This window comes from Festucalex cinctus, chromosome 9 (genome assembly GCF_051991245.1).
Source record: "Festucalex cinctus isolate MCC-2025b chromosome 9, RoL_Fcin_1.0, whole genome shotgun sequence".
NCBI classification, from domain to species: Eukaryota; Metazoa; Chordata; class Actinopteri; order Syngnathiformes; family Syngnathidae; genus Festucalex; species Festucalex cinctus.
Window position 1 is genome coordinate 27,635,950 of NC_135419.1, and position 20,539 is coordinate 27,656,488.

Genomic DNA, 20,539 nt, shown 5'->3' on the forward strand with positions numbered 1-20,539 from the left:
TTGTCCAAAGGGGCAATCAAAAATGAATAAAACAAAATGGAAACGTACATACGTTTGGACCGGTGTGAAGCTAGTGAACAATTTGAGTGGTGGAAACTAAAAGAATATTCATAAATGACTTAGTTATCACACTTAGAATAAGTGTACATTTTTTGTACAAAATACCGTATGTGGGGTATTTTTTTTTTTTTTTTATATATAAGCCTCAAGGGCTAGGTGGCGCTGTATTTATAACTGAATGTTGTCATAGAGATAACTTCAGGCCTTGACGATAAACATACATGTCAAGTTTGGGATTTTTTGGAGCATGTACCGGGGAGTTATCAAGCATATCCTTTTTCATTGTGAAACACAAATTTTGATGCCCCGCCCTCATCATATAGTATTTCGAAAAGTCAAAATTTTTCCCCCTGTCGTTGGCTCAGGTCTTGACATGGTCCAGGCCAAGTCTTAACTCAGTCGGATGAAACGTGTAGGAGAAGTGGGCAAAAGTCTGCCCCCTGTGAATGTGCAAAAATCGTCAAAAATGGGACATTCAAAAATTCGTAGCTCACTTCCTGTTCATTTTAGCACATGGGTCCAAGAGACTTTTTTGTAGGTCTTGGGCTCCCTCATACACCTAAAAATATTCGTCGTTCTTGCTTAAACGTACAACCGGGGCTGCTTCGTTAAAAACTTCTAGGGGGCGCTATTGAGTCATTTTTGTAAAAATAGCACAATCAACGATAAAATATTGCTCATTTTACCAGGCCAGATGTGTGTGCCAAGTTGCATGAGTTTCTGTGCATGTTTAGACCCTCAAAACTGGCGTTGTTTTCGTGGCGAACAGCGCTTAGCCACACCCACAGCAATTCGCGAAAACTCACAAACTTCGTGTTGTGACATCATGAAGGCCGAAACCCTCATCTGAGTAAATATGAGGTAGGTCCAGTTAACGTGTTTGGAGAAAAACGTAGAAGAAAATTCGTAAGAAAAAAAATTGCCACTAGGTGGCGCTATCAGTTAGATGAAATATAAGTCAGTAGATGTCTTTAGGGCTGGACTCTCATCAAATGTGTGAAATTTTGAGAAGATAGGATCATCTCGGTCAAGTTAATGCAGCTTTTATTTTCACGAAAAATCTTCAGACTTTGCGTCACCGTAGCGGCCACGCCCTTTGGCAAAAAGTTACAATATTCGGTGTGGGGCATGATCAACATCTTAAGGCTTTTCTGACCAATTTTCAAATGGATCCCTTCAACAAGCTCAGCACAGTAGCTAAAAACGTAAAGTATGACATTTATTGTAACCACTAGGTGGCGCTATATGTATAACTGAATTTTATCATATAGATGTTTTCAGGCCGTGACTATTACGTTGCCTGAGAAGTTTGAGATTTTTTGGAGCTTGAACATGGGAGTTATTAAGCATTTGCTCTTTCTGGACAAATGAAATTTTAAAGGCAATATTTGATGCCCCGCCCCCGTCATATAGTATTTAAAAAAGGCAAGATGTTTTGCCCAGTTGTTCTCTCAGGTCTTGAGATGATAAATGCCAAGTTTGAAGTCAATTGGATGAAAAATGTTTGCAAAGGGGGAAAAAGCATGACCACAGTGAATGTGCCAAAATAGGCCAAAATTGGACATAAAAAAATTCATAGCTCACTTCCTGTACATTTTAGCTCCATGGTCCCAATAGACTTTTTTGTGCGTCTCGGGGTGCTACACGTGCCTGCCAATTTTTGTTGCTCTTGCTCAAACGTGCCGGGCTTGGTTTTTATTTTTCTACGCTAGGGGGCGCTATCGAGTCGCATTGTTATGACGACTTAATAATATCAAATTTTTCGCCGGGCCTGAGGAGTGTGCAAAGTTCGGTGAGTTTTCGTGAATGTTTAGGTACCCAAAATCGCGATCGTTTGCGGAGAATAAAGAAGAAGAAGAAGAAGAATAATAACTAGAGCTGCGAGCAGCTATAAAGGGCCCTCGCAGCCCAGACCACGTTGGGGTACTTGCACGTTGGGGTACTTGCACGTTGGGGTACTGGCACGTTGGGGTACTGGCAAGTTTAGGTACGGCACATTGGAAGCAGAATTTCTTTGAAAATGGCATGATAAACCTTGACATGTGGATTTTTTTTTTTTTTGTAAAAATACCGTTAAGTTGGTGTATTTTTTTTTATGCCTCTAGGGCTAGGTGGCGCTGTATATATAATGGAATGTTGTCATAGGGATACCTTCAAGCCTTGACTCTAAACATACATGTCAAGTGTGGGATTTTTTTGGAGCATGTACCGTGGAGTTATTAAGCATATCCTTCATTCACGATATTGCTTTTAATGTCCATTAGAGGCTATCAAAAATAAATAAAAAAGTACATGTTTGGATAAGTCTAATGCCAGTGAACATTTTGAGTGGTGGAAAGTAAAAGAATATTCATAAATGACTTAGTTATCACACTTAGAATGAGTTTACATTTTTTGTACAAAATACCGTATGTGGGGTATTTTTTTGTTTTGCCTCAAGGGCGAGGTGGCGCTGCATATATAACTGAATGTTGTCATAGAGATACCTTCAGGCCTTGACGATAAACATACATGTCAAGTTTGGGATTTTTTGGAGCATGTATCGGGGAGTTATTAAGCATATCCTTTTTCAGTGCAAAACACAAATTTTGATGCCCCGCGCTCATCATATAGTATTTCCAAAAGTCAAGATTTTTCCGTCTGTTGTTGGCTCAGGTCTTGGCATGGTCCAGGTCAAGTCATAAGTCAGTCGGATAAAACATGTAGGAGAAGTGGGCAAAAGTATGCCCCCTGAAAATGTGCAAAAATTGTCAAAAATGGGACATTCAAAAATTCGTAGCTCACTTCCTGTTCATTTTAGCATATGGGTCCAAGAGACTTTTTTGTAGGTCTTGGGCTCCCTCATGCACCTAAAAATATTCGTCGTTCTTGCTTAAACGTACAACCGGGGCTGCTTCGTTAAAAACTTCTAGGGGGCGCTATTGAGTCATTTTTGTAAAAATAGCACAATCAACAATAAAATATTGCTCATTTTACCAGGCCAGATGTGTGTGCCAAGTTTCATGAGTTTCTGTGCATGTTTAGACCCTCAAAACTGGCGTTGTTTTCTTGGCGAACAGCGCTTAGCCACACCCACAGCAATTCGCGAAAACTCACAAACTTCGTGTTGTGACATCATGAAGGCCGAAACCCTCATCTGAGCAAATATGAGGTAGGTCCAGTTAACGTGTTTGGAGAAAAACGTAGAAGAAAATTCGTAAGAAAAAAAATTGCCACTAGGTGGCGCGATCAGTTAGATGAAATATAAGTTCATAGATGTCTTTAGGGCTGGACTCTCATCAAATGTGTGAAATTTTGAGAAGATAGGATCATCTCGGTCAAGTTAATGCAGCTTTTATTTTCACGAAAAATCTTCAGACTTTGCGTCACCGTAGCGGCCACGCCCTTTGGCGAAAAGTTACAATATTCGGTGTGGGGCATAATCAACATCTTAAGGCTTTTCTGACCAATTTTCAAATGGATCCCTTCAACAAGCTCAGCACAGTAGCTAAAAACGTAAAGTATGACATTTATTGTAACCACTAGGTGGCGCTATATGTATAACTGAATTTGATCATATAGATGTTTTCAGGCCGTGACTATTACGTTGCCTGAGAAGTTTGAGATTTTTTGGAGCTTGAACATGGGAGTTATTAAGCATTTGCTCTTTCTGGACAAATGAAATTTTAAAGGCAATATTTGATGCCCCGCCCCCGTCATATAGTATTTCAAAAAGACAAGATGTTTTGCCCAGTTGTTCTCTCAGGTCTTGAGATGATAAATGCCAAGTTTGAAGTCAATTGGATGAAAAATGTTTGCAAAGGGGGAAAAAGCATGACCACAGTGAATGTGCCAAAATAGGCCAAAATTGGACATAAAAAAATTCATAGCTCACTTCCTGTACATTTTAGCTACATGGTCCCAATAGACTTTTTTTTGCGTCTCGGGGTGCTACACGTGCCTGCCAATTTTTGTTGCTCTAGCTCAAACGTGCCGGGCTTGGTTTATATTTTTCTACGCTAGGGGGCGCTATCGAGTCGCATTGTTATGACGACTTAATAATATCAAATTTTTCGCCGGGCCTGAGGAGTGTGCAAAGTTCGGTGAGTTTTCGTGAATGTTTAGGTACCCAAAATCGCGATCGTTTGCGGAGAATAAAGAAGAATAATAATAATAATAATAATAATAATAATAATAATAATAATAATAATAATAATAATAATAATAATTTTTACAAAAACAATAGGGACCTCGCAGCGGTCGCTGCTCGGGCCCTAATAACTAGAGCTGCGAGCAGCTATAAAGGGCCCTCGCAGCCCGGGCCACGTTGGGGTCCTTGCACGTTGGGGTACTTGCACGTTGGGGTACTGGGCACGTTGGGGTACTGGCATATTGGAAGCAAAATTTCTTTGAAAATGGCATAATAAACGTTTACATGTAGAATATTTTTTTGCCAGTGTGTGTGTCAAGCTCAACGGGTTTTGGTGATTGTTAAGACCTGCAAAAATCAGCGTCCTTTTTTATTTTTAGGCAATGAGTTGCCCTGATTGGTATTTTTTTGTAAAAGGGTATATACACATCATCGCTCGTTGTACTCATTGCACAATGTTACTTTTATTGTCCAAAGGGGCAATCAAAAATGAATAAAACAAAATGGAAACGTACATACGTTTGGATCGGTGTGAAGCCAGTGAACAATTTGAGTGGTGGAAACTAAAAGAATATTCATAAATGACTTAGTTATCACACTTAGAATGAGTGTACATTTTTTGTACAAAATACCGTATGTGGGGTATTTTTTTTATTTTTTATATAAGCCTCAAGGGCTAGGTGGCGCTGTATTTATAACTGAATGTTGTCATAGAGATGCCTTCAGGCCTTGATTATAAGCATACATGTCAAGTGTGGGATTTTTTTTTGGAGCATGTACCGTGGAGTTATTAAGCATATCCTTCATTCACGATATTGCTTTTAATGTCCATAGAGGCTATCAAAAATAAATAAAAATATATATATGTTTGGATAAGTCTGATGCCAGTGAACATTTTGAGTGGTGGAAACTAAAAAAATATTCATAAATGACTTAGTTATCACACTTAGAATGAGTGTACATTTTTTGTACAAAATACCGTATGTGGGGTATTTTTTTTTCATGCCTCAAGGGCTAGGTGGCGCTGCATATATAACTGAATGTTGTCATAGAGATAACTTCAGGCCTTGACGATAAACATACATGTCAAGTTTGGGATTTTTTGGAGCATGTACCGGGGAGTTATCAAGCATATCCTTTTTCATTGTGAAACACAAATTTTGATGCCCCGCCCTCATCATATAGTATTTCGAAAAGTCAAAATTTTTCCCCCTGTCGTTGGCTCAGGTCTTGACATGGTCCAGGCCAAGTCTTAACTCAGTCGGATGAAACGTGTAGGAGAAGTGGGCAAAAGTCTGCCCCCTGTGAATCTGCAAAAATCGTCAAAAATGGGACATTCAAAAATTCGTAGCTCACTTCCTGTTCATTTTAGCATATGGGTACAAGAGACGTTTTTGTAGGTCTTGGGCTCCCTCATACACCTAAAAATATTCGGCGTTTTTGCTTAAACGTACAACCGGGGCTGCTTCGTTAAAAATTTCGAGGGGGCGCTATTGAGTCATTTTTGTAAAAATAGCACAATCAACAATAAAATATTGCTCATTTTACCAGGCCAGATGTGTGTGCCAAGTTTCAGGAGTTTCTGTGCATGTTTAGACCCTCAAAACTGGCGTTGTTTTCTTGGCGAACAGCGCTTAGCCACGCCTACAGCAATTCGCGAAAACTCACAAACTTCGTGTTGTGACATCATGAAGGCCGAAACCCTCCTCTGAGCAAATATGAGGTAGGTCCAGTTAACGTGTTTGGAGAAAAACGTAGAAGAAAATTCGTAAGAAAAAAAATTGCCACTAGGTGTCGCTATCAGTTAGATGAAATGTAAGTTAGTAGATGTCTTTAGAGCTGGACTCTCATCAAATGTGTGAAATTTTGAGAAGATAGGATCATCTCGGTCAAGTTAATGCAGCTTTTATTTTCACGAAAAATCTTCAGATTTTGCGTCACCGTAGCGGCCACGCCCTTTGATGAAAAGTTACAATATTCGGTGTGGGGCATGATCAACATCTTAAGGCTTTTCTGACCAATTTTCAAATGGATCCCTTCAACAAGCTCAGCACAGTAGCTAAAAACGTAAAGTATGACATTTATTGTAACCACGAGGTGGCGCTATATGTATAACTGAATTTTGTCATATAGATGTTTTCAGGCTGTGATTATTACGTTGCCTGAGAAGTTTGAGATTTTTTGGAGCTTGAACATGGGAGTTATTAAGCATTTGCTCTTTCTGGACAAATGAAATTTTAAAGGCAATATTTGATGCTCCGCCCCCGTCGTATAGTATTTCGAAAAGGCAAGATGTTTTGCCCAGCTGTTCTCTTAGGTCTTGAGATGATAAATGCCAAGTTTGAAGTCAATTGGATGAAAAATGTTTGCAAAGGGGGAAAAAGCATGACCACAGTGAATGTGCCAAAATAGGCCAAAATTGGACATAAAAAAATTCATAGCTCACTTCCTGTACATTTTAGCTACATGGTCGCAATAGACTTTTTTGTGCGTCTCGGGGTGTTAAACGTGCCTGCCAATTTTCGTTGCTCTAGCTCAAACGTGCCGGGCTTGGTTATTATTTTTCTACGCTAGGGGGCGCTATAGAGTCGCGTTGTTATAACGACTTCATAATATCAAATTTTTCGCCGGACCTGAGGAGTGTGCAAAGTTTGGTGAGTTTTCGTGAATATTTAGGTACCCAAAATCGCGATTGTTTGCGGAGAATAAAGAATAATAATAATAATAATAATAATAATAATAATTTTTACAAAAACAATAGGGACCTCGCAGCGGTCGCTGCTCGGGCCCTAATAACTAGAGCTGCGAGCAGCTATAAAGGGCCCTCGCAGCCCGGGCCACGTTGGGGTCCTTGCACGTTGGAGTACTTGCACGTTGGGGTACTGGCACGTTGGGGTACTGGCATATTGGAAGCAAAATTTCTTTGAAAATGGCATAATAAACGTTTACATGTAGAATATTTTTTTGCCAGTGTGTGTGTCAAGCTCAACGGGTTTTGGTGATTGTTAAGACCTGCAAAAATCAGCGTCCTTTTTTATTTTTAGGCAATGAGTTGCCCTGATTGGTATTTTTTTGTAAAAGTGTATATACACATCATCGCTCGTTGTACTCATTGCACAATGTTACTTTTATTGTCCAAAGGGGCAATCAAAAATGAATAAAACAAAATGGAAACGTACATACGTTTGGATCGGTGTGAAGCCAGTGAACAATTTGAGTGGTGGAAACTAAAAGAATATTCATAAATGACTTAGTTATCACACTTAGAATGAGTGTACATTTTTTGTACAAAATACCGTATGTGGGGTATTTTATTTTATTTTTTATATAAGCCTCAAGGGCTAGGTGGCGCTGTATTTATAACTGAATGTTGTCATAGAGATACCTTCAGGCCTTGATTATAAGCATACATGTCAAGTGTGGGATTTTTTTTTGGAGCATGTACCGTGGAGTTATTAAGCATATCCTTCATTCACGATATTGCTTTTAATGTCCATAGAGGCTATCAAAAATAAATAAAAATATATATATGTTTGGATAAGTCTGATGCCAGTGAACATTTTGAGTGGTGGAAACTAAAAAAAATATTCATAAATGACTTAGTTATCACACTTAGAATGATTGTACATTTTTTGTACAAAATACCGTATGTGGGGTATTTTTTTTTCATGCCTCAAGGGCTAGGTGGCGCTGCATATATAACTGAATGTTGTCATAGAGATAACTTCAGGCCTTGACGATAAACATACATGTCAAGTTTGGGATTTTTTGGAGCATGTACCGGGGAGTTATCAAGCATATCCTTTTTCATTGTGAAACACAAATTTTGATGCCCCGCCCTCATCATATAGTATTTCGAAAAGTCAAAATTTTTCCCCCTGTCGTTGGCTCAGGTCTTGACATGGTCCAGGCCAAGTCTTAACTCAGTCGGATGAAACGTGTAGGAGAAGTGGGCAAAAGTCTGCCCCCTGTGAATGTGCAAAAATTGTCAAAAATGGGACATTCAAAAATTCGTAGCTCACTTCCTGTTCATTTTAGCATATGGGTACAAGAGACTTTTTTGTAGGTCTTGGGCTCCCTCATACACTTAAAAATATTCGGCGTTCTTGCTTAAACGTACAACCGGGGCTGCTTCGTTAAAAATCTCAAGGGGGCGCTATTGAGTCATTTGTGTAAAAATAGCACAATCAACAATAAAATATTGCTCATTTTACCAGGCCAGATGTGTGTGCCAAGTTTCAGGAGTTTCTGTGCATGTTTAGACCCTCAAAACTGGCGTTGTTTTCTTGGCGAACAGCGCTTAGCCACGCCTACAGCAATTCGCGAAAACTCACAAACTTCGTGTTGTGACATCATGAAGGCCGAAACCCTCCTCTGAGCAAATATGAGGTAGGTCCAGTTAACGTGTTTGGAGAAAAACGTAGAAGAAAATTCGTAAGAAAAAAAATTGCCACTAGGTGGCGCTATCAGTTAGATGAAATGTAAGTTAGTAGATGTCTTTAGAGCTGGACTCTCATCAAATGTGTGAAATTTTGAGAAGATAGGATCATCTCGGTCAAGTTAATGCAGCTTTTATTTTCACGAAAAATCTTCAGATTTTGCGTCACCGTAGCGGCCACGCCCTTTGACGAAAAGTTACAATATTCGGTGTGGGGCATGATCAACATCTTAAGGCTTTTCTGACCAATTTTCAAATGGATCCCTTCAACAAGCTCAGCACAGTAGCTAAAAATGTAAAGTATGACATTTATTGTAACCACTAGGTGGCGCTATATGTATAACTGAATTTTGTCATACAGATGTTTTCAGGCTGTGACTATTACGTTGCCTGAGAAGTTTGAGATTTTTTGGAGCTTGAACATGGGAGTTATTAAGCATTTGCTCTTTCTGGACAAATGAAATTTTAAAGGCAATATTTGATGCTCCGCCACCCGTCGTATAGTATTTCGAAAAGGCAAGATGTTTTGCCCAGCTGTTCTCTTAGGTCTTGAGATGATAAATGCCAAGTTTGAAGTCAATTGGATGAAAAATGTTTGCAAAGGGGGAAAAAGCATGACCACAGTGAATGTGCCAAAATAGGCCAAAATTGGACATTAAAAAATTCATAGCTCACTTCCTGTACATTTTAGCTACATGGTCCCAATAGACTTTTTTGTGCGTCTCGGGGTGCTACACGTGCCTGCCAATTTTCGTTACTCTAGCTCAAACGTGTCGGGCTTGGTTTTCATTTTTCTACGCTAGGGGGCGCTATAGAGTCGCGTTGTTATAACGACTTCATAATATCAAATTTTTCGCCGGACCTGAGGAGTGTGCAAAGTTTGGTGAGTTTTCGTGAATATTTAGGTACCCAAAATCGCGATTGTTTGCGGAGAATAAAGAATAATAATAATAACTAGAGCTGCGAGCAGCTATAAAGGGCCCTCGCAGCCCGGGCCACGTTGGGGTACTTGCACGTTGGGGTACTTGCACGTTGGGGTACTGGCACGTTGGGGTACTGGCAAGTTTAGGTAAGGCACATTGGAAGCAGAATTTCTTTGAAAATGGCATGATAAACCTTGACATGTGGATTTTTTTTTTTTTTGTAAAAATACCGTTAAGTTGGTGTATTTTTTTTTATGCCTCTAGGGCTAGGTGGCGCTGTATATATAATGGAATGTTGTCATAGGGATACCTTCAAGCCTTGACTCTAAACATACATGTCAAGTGTGGGATTTTTTTGGAGCATGTACCGTGGAGTTATTAAGCATATCCTTCATTCACGATATTGCTTTTAATGTCCATTAGAGGCTATCAAAAATAAATAAAAAAGTACATGTTTGGATAAGTCTAATGCCAGTGAACATTTTGAGTGGTGGAAAGTAAAAGAATATTCATAAATGACTTAGTTATCACACTTAGAATGAGTTTACATTTTTTGTACAAAATACCGTATGTGGGGTATTTTTTTGTTTTGCCTCAAGGGCGAGGTGGCGCTGCATATATAACTGAATGTTGTCATAGAGATACCTTCAGGCCTTGACGATAAACATACATGTCAAGTTTGGGATTTTTTGGAGCATGTATCGGGGAGTTATTAAGCATATCCTTTTTCAGTGCGAAACACAAATTTTGATGCCCCGCGCTCATCATATAGTATTTCCAAAAGTCAAGATTTTTCCGTCTGTTGTTGGCTCAGGTCTTGGCATGGTCCAGGTCAAGTCATAAGTCAGTCGGATAAAACATGTAGGAGAAGTGGGCAAAAGTATGCCCCCTGAAAATGTGCAAAAATCGTCAAAAATGGGACATTCAAAAATTCGTACCTCACTTCCTGTTCATTTTAGCATATGGGTCCAAGAGACTTTTTTGTAGGTCTTTGGCTCCGTCATACACGTAAAAATTTTCGTAGATCTTGCTTAAACGTAGAATCGGGGCTGCTTCGTTAAAAATTTCTAGGGGGCGCTATTGAGTCATTTTTGTAAAAATAGTACAATCAACAATAAAATATTGTTCATTTTACCAGGCCAGATGTGTGTGCCAAGTTTCATGAGTTTCTGCGCATGTTTAGACCCTCAAAACTAGCGTTGTTTTCTTGGCGAACAGTGCTTAGCCACGCCCACAGCGATTCGCGAAAACTCACAAACTTCGTGTTGTGACATCATGAAGGCCGAAACCCTCATCTGAGCAAATATGAGGTTGGTCCAGTTAACGTGTTTGGAGAAAAATGTACAAGAAAATTCGTAAGAAAAAAAATTGCCACTAGGTGGCGCTATCAGTAAGATGAAATATAAGTTCGTAGATGTCTTTAGGGCTGGACTCTCATCAAATGTGTGAAATTTTGAGAAGATAGGATCATCTCGGTCAAGTTCATGCAGCTTTTATTGTCACGAAAAATTTTCGGACTTTGCGTCACCGTAGCGGCCACGCCCTTTGGCGAAAAGTTACAATATTCGGTGTGGGGCATGATCAACATCTTAAGGCTTTTCTGACCAATTTTCAACTGGATCCCTTCAACGAGCTCGGCACAGTAGCTAAAAACGTAAAGTATGACATTTATTGTTACCACTAGGTGGCGCTATATGTATAACTGAATTTTATCATATAGATGCTTTCAGGCCGTGACTATTACGTTGCCTGAGAAGTTTGAGATTTTTTGGAGCTTGAACATGGGAGTTATCACACTTAGAATGAGTTGACATTTTTTGTACAAAATACCGTATGTGGGGTATTTTTTTTTCACGCCTGAAGGGCTAGGTGGCGCTGCATATATAACTGAATTTTGTCATAGAGATACCTTCAGGCTTTGACTATAAACATACATGTCAAGTTTGGGATTTTTTGGAGCATGTACCGGGGAGTTATTAAGCATATCCTTTTTCAGTGCGAAACACAAAATTTGATGCCCCGCCCTCATCATATAGTATTTCCAAAAGTCAAGATTTTTCTGCCTGTAGTTGGCTCAGGTCTTGACATGGTCCAGGTCAAGTCTAAAGTCAGTCGGATGAAATGTGTAGGAGAAGTGGGCAAAAGTATGCCCCCTGAAAATGTGCAAAAATCGTCAAAAATGGGACATTCAAAAATTCATAGCTCACTTCCTGTTCATTTTAGCACATGGGTCCAAGAGACTTTTTTGTAGGTCATGGACTCCCTCATACACCTAAAAATTTTCGTAGATCTTGCTTAAACGTACAATCGGGGCTGCTTCGTTAAAAATTTCTAGGGGGCGCTATTGAGTCATTTTTGTAAAAATAGGACAATACATGATAAAATATTGCTCATTTTGCCAGGCCAGATGTGTGTGCCAAGTTTCATGAGTTTCTGCGCATGTTTAGACCATCAAAACTAGCGTTGTTTTCTTGGTGAACAGTGCTTAGCCACGCCCACAGCGATTCGCGAAAACTCACAAACTTCGTGTTGTGACATCATGAAGGCCGAAACCCCCATCTGAGCAAATATGAGGTTGGTCCAGTTAACGTGTTTGGAGAAAAATGTACAAGAAAATTCGTAAGAAAAAAAATTGCCACTAGGTGGCGCTATCAGTTAGATGAAATATAAGTTCGTAGATGTCTTTAGGGCTGGACTCTCATCAAATGTGTGAAATTTTGAGAAGATAGGATCATCTCGGTCAAGTTCATGCAGCTTTTATTGTCACGAAAAATCTTCAGACTTTGCGTCACCGTAGCGGCCACGCCCTTTGGCGAAAAGTTACAATATTCGGTGTGGGGCATCATCAACATCTTAAGGCTTTTCTGACCAATTTTCAACTGGATCCCTTCAACGAGCTCAGCACAGTAGCTAAAAACGTAAAGTATGACATTTATTGTAACCACTAGGTGGCGCTATATGTATAACTGAATTTTTTCATATAGGTGTTTTCAGGCCGTGACTATTACGTTGCCTGAGAAGTTTGAGATTTTTTGGAGCTTGTACATGGGAGTTATTCAGCATTTGCTCTTTCTGGACAAATGAAATTTTAAAGGCAATATTTGATGCCCCGCCCCCGTCATATAGTATTTCGAAAACGCAAGATTTTTTGCCTAGTTTTTCTCTTAAGTCTTGAGATGATAAATGCCAAGTTTAAAGTCAATGGGATGAAAAATGTTTGCATAGGGGGAAAAAGCATGACCACAGTGAATGTGCCAAAATAGGCCAAAATTGGACATTAAAAAATTCATAGCTCACTTCCTGTACATTTTAGGAAATGGCTTCCACTGACTTTTTTGTGCGTCTCGTAGTGCTACACGTGCCTGCCATTTTTCGTAGCTCTAGCTCAAACGGACCGGGATTGGTTTTTATTTTTCTACGCTAGGTGGCGCTATAGAGTCGCGTTGTTATGACAACTACATAATATCAAATTTTTCGCCGGGCCCGAAGAGACTGCAAAGTTTGGTGAGTTTTCGTAAATGTTTAGGCCCTCAAAAATGCGATCGTTTACGGAGAAGAAGAAGAAGAATAATAATAATAATTCTTACAAAAACAAGAGGGACCTCGCAGCGGTCGCTGCTCGGGCCCTAATAATAATAATAATAATAATAATAATAATAACTAGAGCTGCGAGCAGCTATAAAGGGCCCTCGCAGCCCGGGCCACGTTGGGGTACTTGCACGTTGGGGAACTTGCACATTGGGGTACTGGCACATTGGAAGCAGAATTTCTTTGAAAATGGCATGATAAACATGTGGACTTTTTTTTTTTTTTTTGCCAGGTGTGATGAGTGTGTCAAGCTCAATGGGTTTTGGTGATTGTTAAGATCTGCAAAAATCAGCGTCTTTTTTTTATTTTTAGGCAATGAGTTGCTCTGATTGGTATTTTTCGTAAAAGTATATATACACACATCATCGCTCGTACTCATTGCACAATGTCATAGAGGCGATAAAAAAAAAAAATAAAACTAAATAAAAAATACGTATGTTTGGATCGGTCTGATACCAGTGAACATATTGAGTGGTGGAAAGGAAAAGAATATTCATAAATGACTTAGTTATCACACTTACAATGAGTTTACAATTTTTGCAAAAATACCGTAAGTGAGGCATTTTTTTTATGCCTCAAGGACTAGGTGGCGCTGTATTTATAACTGAATTTTGTCATAGAGATACCTTCAGGCCTTGACTCTAAATATACATTTCAAATATGGGATTTTTTGGAGCATGTACCTGGGAGTTATTAAGCATAGCCTTCATTCACGATATTGCTTTTAATGTCTATAGAGGCTATCAAAAATACATAAAACTAAATAACAAAAATATGTATGTTTGGTTAGGTCTGATGCCAGTGAATATTTTGAGTGGTGGAAGGTAAAAGAATATTCCTAAATGACTTAGTTATCACACTTAGAATGAGTTTACATTTTTTGTACAAAATACCGTAAGTGGGGTATTTTTTTTTCATGCCTCAAGGGCTAGGTGGCGCTGCATATATAACTGAATGTTGTCATAGAGATACCTTCAGGCCTTGACGATAAACATACATGTCAAGTTTGGGATTTTTTGGAGCATGTATCGGGGAGTTATTAAGCATATCCTTTTTCAGTGCGAAACACAAATTTTGATGCCCCGCCCTCATCATATAGTATTTCCAAAAGTCAAGATTTGTCCGTCTGTTGTTGGCTCAGGTCTTGGCATGGTCCAGGTCAAGTCATAAGTCAGTCGGATAAAACGTGTAGTAGAAGTGGGCAAAAGTATGCCCTCTGAAAATGTGCAAAAATCGTAAAAAATGGGACATTCAAAAATTCGTAGCTCACTTCCTGTTCATTTTAGCATATGGGTCCAAGAGACTTTTTTGTAGGTCTTTGGCTCCCTCATACACGTAAAAATTTTCGTAGATCTTGCTTAAACGTACAATCGGGGCTGCTTCGTTAAAAATTTCTAGGCGGCGCTATTGAGTCATTTTTGTAAAAATAGCACAATCAACAATAAAATATTGTTCATTTTACCAGGCCAGATGTGTGTGCCAAGTTTCATGAGTTTCTGCGCATGTTTAGACCCTCAAAACTGGCGTTGTTTTCTTGGCGAACAGTGCTTAGCCACGCCCACAGCGATTCGCGAAAACTCACAAACTTCGTGTTGTGACATCATGAAGGCCGAAACCCTCATCTGAGCAAATATGAGGTTGGTCCAGTTAACGTGTTTGGAGAAAATATGTACAAGAAAATTCGTAAGAAAAAAAATTGCCACTAGGTGGCGCTATCAGTAAGATGAAATATAAGTTCGTAGATGTCTTTAGGGCTGGACTCTCATCAAATGTGTGACATTTTGAGAAGATAGGATCATCTCGGTCAAGTTCATGCAGGTTTTATTGTCACGAAAAATCTTCAGACTTTGCGGCACCGTAGCGGCCACGCCCTTTGGCGAAAAGTTACAATATTCGGTGTTGGGCATGATCAACATCTTAAGGCTTTTCTGACCAACTTTCAACTGGATCCCTTCAACGAGCTCAGCGCAGTAGCTAATAACGTAAAGTATGACATTTATTGTCACCACTAGGTGGCGCTATATGTATAACTGAATTTTATCATATAGATGTTTTCAGGCCGTGACTATTACGTTGCCTGAGAAGTTTGAGATTTTTTGGAGCTTGAACATGGGAGTTATTAAGCATTTGCTCTTTCTGGACAAATGAAATTTTAAAGACAATATTTGATGCCCCGCCCCCATCATATAGTATTTGGAAAAGGCAAGACTTTTTGCCCAGTTGTTCTCTCAGGTCTTGAGATGATAAATGCCAAGTTTGATGTGAATTGGATGAAAAATGTTTGCAGAGGGGGAAAAAGCATGACCACAGTGAATGTGCCAAAATAGGCCAAAATTGGACATAAAAAAATTCATAGCTCATTTCCTGTACATTTTAGCTACATGGTCCCAATAGACTTTTTTGTGCGTCTCGGGGTGCTACACGTGCCTGCCAATTTTCGTTGCTCTAGCTCAAACGTGCCAGGCTTGGTTTTTATTTTTCTACGCTAGGGGGCGCTATAGAGTCGCGTTGTTATGACGACTTCATAATATCAAATTTTTCGCCGGGCCTGAGGAGTGTGCAAAGTTTGGTGAGTTTTCGTGAATGTTTAGGTACTCAAAAATGCGATCGTTTACGGAGAAAAAGAATAATAATAATAATAATAATAATAATAATAATTCGAACGAAAAACAATAGGGACCTCGCAGCGGTCGCTGCTCGGGCCCTAATAATAATTTTTACAAAAACAATAGGGACCTCGCAGCGGTCGCTGCTCGGGCCCTAACTAGAGCTGCGAGCAGCTATAAAGGGCCCTCGCAGCCCGGGCCACGTTGGGGTACTTGCACGTTGGGGAAATTGCACATTGGGGTACTGGCACATTGGAAGCCGAATTTCTTTGAAAATGGCATGATAAACATGTGGATTTTTTATTTTTTTTGCCAGGTGTGATGAGTGTGTCAAGCTCAATGGGTTTTGGTGATTGTTAAGATCTGCAAAAATCAGCGTCTTATTTTTTATTTTTAGGCAATGAGTTGCCCTGATTGGTATTTTTCGTAAAAGTATATATACACACATCATCGCTCGTACTCATTGCACAATGTTGCTTTTATTGTCCATAGAGGCGATCAAAAAATAAATAAAACTAAATAAAAAATACGTATGTTTGGATCGGTCTGATACCAGTGAACATATTGAGTGGTGGAAAGTAAAAGAATATTCATAAATGACTTAATTATCACACTTACAATGAGTTTACAATTTTTGCAAAAATACCGTAAGTGAGGCATTTTTTTTTTTTATGCCTCAAGGACTAGGTGGCGCTGTATTTATAACTGAATTTTGTCATAGAGATACCTTCAGGCCTTGACTATAAATATACATTTCAAGTATGGGATTTTTTGGAGCATGTACCTGGGAGTTATTAAGCATAGCCTTCATTCACGATATTGCTTTTAATGTCCATAGAGGCTATCAAAAATACATAAAACTAAATAACAAAAATATGTATGTTTGGTTAGGTCTGATGCCAGTGAATATTTTGAGTGGTGGAAAGTAAAAGAATATTCCTAAATGACTTAGTTATCACACTTAGAATGAGTTTACATTTTTTGTACAAAATCCCGTAAGTGGGGTATTTTTTTTTTCATGCCTCAAGGGCTAGGTGGCGCTGCATATATAACTGAATGTTGTCATAGAGATACCTTCAGGCCTTGACAATAAACATACATGTCAACTTTGGGATTTTTTGGAGCATGTATCGGGGAGTTATTAACCATATCCTTTTTCAGTGCGAAACACAAATTTTGATGCCCCGCCCTCATCATATAGTATTTCCAAAAGTCAAGAATTTTCCGTCTGTTGTTGGCTCAGGTCTTGGCATGGTCCAGGTCAAGTCATAAGTCAGTCGGATAAAACGTGTAGGAGAAGTGGGCAAAAGTATGCCCCCTGAAAATGTGCAAAAATCGTCAAAAATGGGACATTCAAAAATTCGTAGCTCACTTCCTGTTCATTTTAGCATATGGGTCCAAGAGACTTTTTTGTAGGTCTTTGGCTCCCTCATACACCTAAAAATTTTCGTAGATCTTGCTTAAACGTACAATCGGGGCTGCTTCGTTAAAAATTTCTAGGGGGCGCTATTGAGTCATTTTTGTAAAAATAGGACAATACATGATAAAATATTGCTCATTTTGCCAGGCCAGATGTGTGTGCCAAGTTTCATGAGTTTCTGCGCATGTTTAGACCATCAAAACTGGCGTTGTTTTCTTGGCGAACAGTGCTTAGCCACGCCCACAGTGATTCGCGAAAACTCACAAACTTCGTGTTGTGACATCATGAAGGCCGAAACCCTCATCTGAGCAAATATGAGGTTGGTCCAGTTAACGTGTTTGGAGAAAAATGTACAAGAAAATTCGTAAGAAAAAAAATTGCCACTAGGTGGCGCTATCAGTAAGATGAAATATAAGTTCGTAGATGTCTTTAGGGCTGGACTCTCATCAAATGTGTGAAATTTTGAGAAGATGGGATCATCTCGGTCAAGTTCATGCAGCTTTTATTGTCACGAAAAATCTTCAGACTTTGCGGCACCGTAGCGGCCACGCCCTTTGGCGAAAAGTTACAATATTCGATGTGGGGCATGATCAACATCTTAAGGATTTTCTGACCAACTTTCAACTGGATCCCTTCAACGAGCTCAGCGCAGTAGCTAAAAACGTAAAGTATGACATTTATTGTTACCACTAGGTGGTGCTATATGTATAACTGAATTTTATCATATAGATGTTTTCAGGCCGTGACTATTACGTTGCCTGAGAAGTTTGAGATTTTTTGGAGCTTGAACATGGGAGTTATTAAGCATTTGCTCTTTCTGGACAAATGAAATTTTCAAGACAATATTTGATGCCCCGCCCCCATAATATAGTATTTCTAAAAGGCAAGACTTTTTGCCCAGTTGTTCTCTCAGGTCTTGAGATGATAAATCCCAAGTTTGATATGAATTGGATGAAAAATGTTTGCAGAGGGGGAAAAAGCATGACCACAGTGAATGTGCCAAAATAGGCCAAAATTGGACATAAAAAAATTCATAGCTCATTTCCTGTACATTTTAGCTACATGGTCCCAATAGACTTTTTTGTGCGTCTCGGGGTGCTACACGTGCCTGCCAATTTTCGTTGCTCTAGCTCAAACGTGCCAGGCTTGGTTTTTATTTTTCTACGCTAGGGGGCGCTATAGAGTCGCGTTGTTATGACGACTTCATAATATAAAATTTTTCGCCGGGCCTGAGGAGTGTGCAAAGTTTGGTGAGTTTTCGTGAATGTTTAGGTCCTCAAAAATGCGATCGTTTACGGAGAAGAAGAAGAAGAAGAAGAAGAAGAAGAAGAAGAATAACTAGAGCTGCGAGCAGCTATAAAGGGCACTCGCAGCCCGGGCCACGTTGGGGTCCTTGCACGTTGGGGTACTGGCACGTTGGGGTACTGGCATATTGGAAGCAAAATTTCTTTGAAAATGGCATAATAAACCTTTATATGTAGAATATTTTTTTGCCAGTGTGTGTGTCAAGCTCAACGGGTTTTGGTGATTGTTAAGACCTGCAAAAATCAGCGTCCTTTTTTATTTTTAGGCAATGAGTTGCCCTGATTGGTATTTTTTGTAAAAGTGTATATACACATCATCGCTCGTTGTACTCATTGCACAATGTTACTTTTATTGTCCAAAGGGGCAATCAAAAATGAATAAAACAAAATGGAAACGTACATACGTTTGAATCGGTGTGAAGCCAGTGAACAATTTGAGTGGTGGAAACTAAAAGAATATTCATAAATGACTTAGTTATCACACTTAGAATGAGTGTACATTTTTTGTACAAAATACCGTATGTGGGGTATTTTTTTTTTTAATATATAAGCCTCAAGGGCTAGGTGGCGCTGTATTTATAACTGAATGTTGTCATCGAGATACCTTCAGGCCTTGATTATAAGCATACATGTCAAGTATGGGATTTTTTTTGGAGCATGTACCGTGGAGTTATTAAGCATATCCTTCATTCACGATATTGCTTTTAATGTCCACAGAGGCTATCAAAAATAAATAAAAATATATATATGTTTGGATAAGTCTGATGCCAGTGAACATTTTGAGTGGTGGAAACTAAAAGAATATTAATAAATGACTTAGTTATCACACTTAGAATGAGTTTACATTTTTTGTACAAAATACCGTATGTGGGGTATTTTTTTTTTTATGCCTCAAGGGCTAGGTGGCGCTGCATATATAACTGAATGTTGTCATAGAGATAGCTTCAGGCCTTGACGATTAACATACATGTCAAGTTTGGGATTTTTTGGAGCATGTACCGGGGAGTTATTAAGCATATCCTTTTTCAGTGCGAAACACAAATTTTGATGCCCCGCCTTCATCATATAGTATTTTGAAAGGTCAAAATTTTTCCCCCTGTCGTTGGCTCAGGTCTTGACATGGTCCAGGTCAAGTCTTAACTCAGTCAGATGAAACGTGTAGGAGAAGTGGGCAAAAGTCTGCCCCCTGTGAATGTGCAAAAATTGTCAAAAATGGGACATTCAAAAATTCGTAGCTAACTTCCTGTTCATTTTAGCATATGGGTCCAAGAGACTTTTTTGTAGGTCTTGGGCTCCCTCATACACCTAAAAATATTCGTCGTTCTTGCTTAAACGTACAACCGGGGCTGCTTCGTTAAAAACTTCTCGGGGGCGCTATTGAGTCATTTTTGTAAAAATAGCACAATCAACAATAAAATATTGCTCATTTTACCAGGCCAGATGTGTGTGCCAAATTTCATGAGTTTCTGTGCATGTTTAGACCCTCAAAACTGGCGTTGTTTTCTTGGCGAACAGCGCTTAGCCACACCCACAGCAATTCGCGAAAACTCACAAACTTCGTGTTGTGACATCATGAAGGCCGAAACCCTCATCTGAGCAAATATGAGGTAGGTCCAGTTAACGTGTTTGGAGAAAAACGTAGAAGAAAATTCGTAAGAAAAAAAATTGCCACTAGGTGGCGCTATCAGTTAGATGAAATATAAGTCAGTAGATGTCTTTAGGGCTGGACTCTCATCAAATGTGTGAAATTTTGAGAAGATAGGATCATCTCGGTCAAGTTAATGCAGCTTTTATTTTCACGAAAAATCTTCAGACTTTGCGTCACCGTAGCGGCCACGCCCTTTGGCGAAAAGTTACAATATTCGGTGTGGGGCATGATCAACATCTTAAGGCTTTTCTGACCAATTTTCAAATGGATCCCTTCAACAAGCTCAGCACAGTAGCTAAAAACGTAAAGTATGACATTTATTGTAACCACTAGGTGGCGCTATATGTATAACTGAATTTTATCATATAGATGTTTTCAGGCCGTGACTATTACGTTGCCTGAGAAGTTTGAGATTTTTTGGAG

General features: G+C 39.3%; 1 protein-coding gene across 1 annotated transcript in view; it reads left to right on the forward strand.

The window, feature by feature from the left end:
- The window catches only part of LOC144025446 (uncharacterized), a 306,753-nt gene that overhangs the window by 72,671 nt on the left and 213,543 nt on the right, over positions 1 to 20,539 (forward strand). The window lies entirely within an intron of this gene.